This window comes from Vulpes vulpes, chromosome X (assembly GCF_048418805.1).
Source record: "Vulpes vulpes isolate BD-2025 chromosome X, VulVul3, whole genome shotgun sequence".
Lineage (NCBI taxonomy): Eukaryota > Metazoa > Chordata > Mammalia > Carnivora > Canidae > Vulpes > Vulpes vulpes.
In genome coordinates this window covers 9,863,847-9,865,148 of record NC_132796.1, presented here as the reverse complement: position 1 = coordinate 9,865,148, position 1,302 = coordinate 9,863,847, and positions in this window count along the sequence as shown.

Genomic DNA, 1,302 nt, shown 5'->3' with positions numbered 1-1,302 from the left:
TCTTTGGGGTAAATCCCCAGCAGTGCAATTGCTGGGTCGTAGGGCAGGTCTATTTTTAACTCTTTGAGGAACCTCCACACAGTTTTCCAGAGTGGCTGCACCAGTTCCCATTCCCACCAACAGTGCAGGAGGGTTCCCCTTTCTCCACATCCTCTCCAACAGTTGTGGTTTCCTGCCTTGTTAATTTTCCCCATTCTCACTGGTGTGAGGTGGGATCTCATGGTGGTTTTGATTTGTATTTCCCTGATGGCAAGTGATGCGGAGCATTTTCTCATGTGCATGTTGGCCACGTCCATGTCTTCCTCTGTGAGATTTCTCTTCATGTCTTTTGCCCATTTCATGATTGGATTGTTTGTTTCTTTGCTGTTGAGTTTAATAAGTTCTTTATAGATCTTGGAAACTAGCCCTTTATCTGATACGTCATTTGCAAATATCCTCTCCCATTCTGTAGGTTGTCTTTGAGTTATGTTGACTGTATCCTTTGCTGTGCAAAAGCTTCTTATCTTGATGAAGTCCCAATAGTTCATTTTTGCTTTTGTTTCTTTTGCCTTCATGGATGTATCTTGCAAGAAGTTACTGTGGCCGAGTTCAAAAGGGTGTTGCCTGTGTTCTCCTCTAGGATTTTGATGGAATCTTGTCTCACATTTAGATCTCTCATCCATTTTGAGTTTATCTTTGTATATGGTGCAAGAGAGTGGTCCAGTTTCATTCTCCTGCAAGTGGATGTCCAATTTTCCCAGCACCATTTATTGAAGAGACTGTCTTTCTTCCAGTGGATAGTCTTTCCTCCTTTATCGAATATTAGTTGACCATAAAGTTCAGGGTCCACTTCTGGGTTCTCTATTCTGTTCCATTGATCTATGTGTCTGTTTTTGTGCCAGTACCACACTGTCTTGATGACCACAGCTTTGTAGTACAACCTGAAATCTGGCATTGTGATGCCCCCAGCTATGGTTTTCTTTTTTAAAATTCCCCTGGCTATTCGGGGTCTTTTCTGATTCCACACAAATCTTAAAATAATTTGTTCTAACTCTCTGAAGAAAGTCCATGGTATTTTGATAGGGATTGCATTAAACGTGTAAATTGCCCTGAGTAACATTGACCTTTTCACAATATTAATTCTGCCAATCCATGAGCATGGAATATTTTTCCATCTCTTTGTGTCTTCCTCAATTTCTCTCAGAAGTGTTCTATAGTTTTTAGGGTATAGATCCTTTACCTCTTTGGTTAGGTTTATTCCTAGGTATCTTATGCTTTTGGGTGCAATTGTAAATGGGATTGACTCCTTAATTTCTCTTTCTT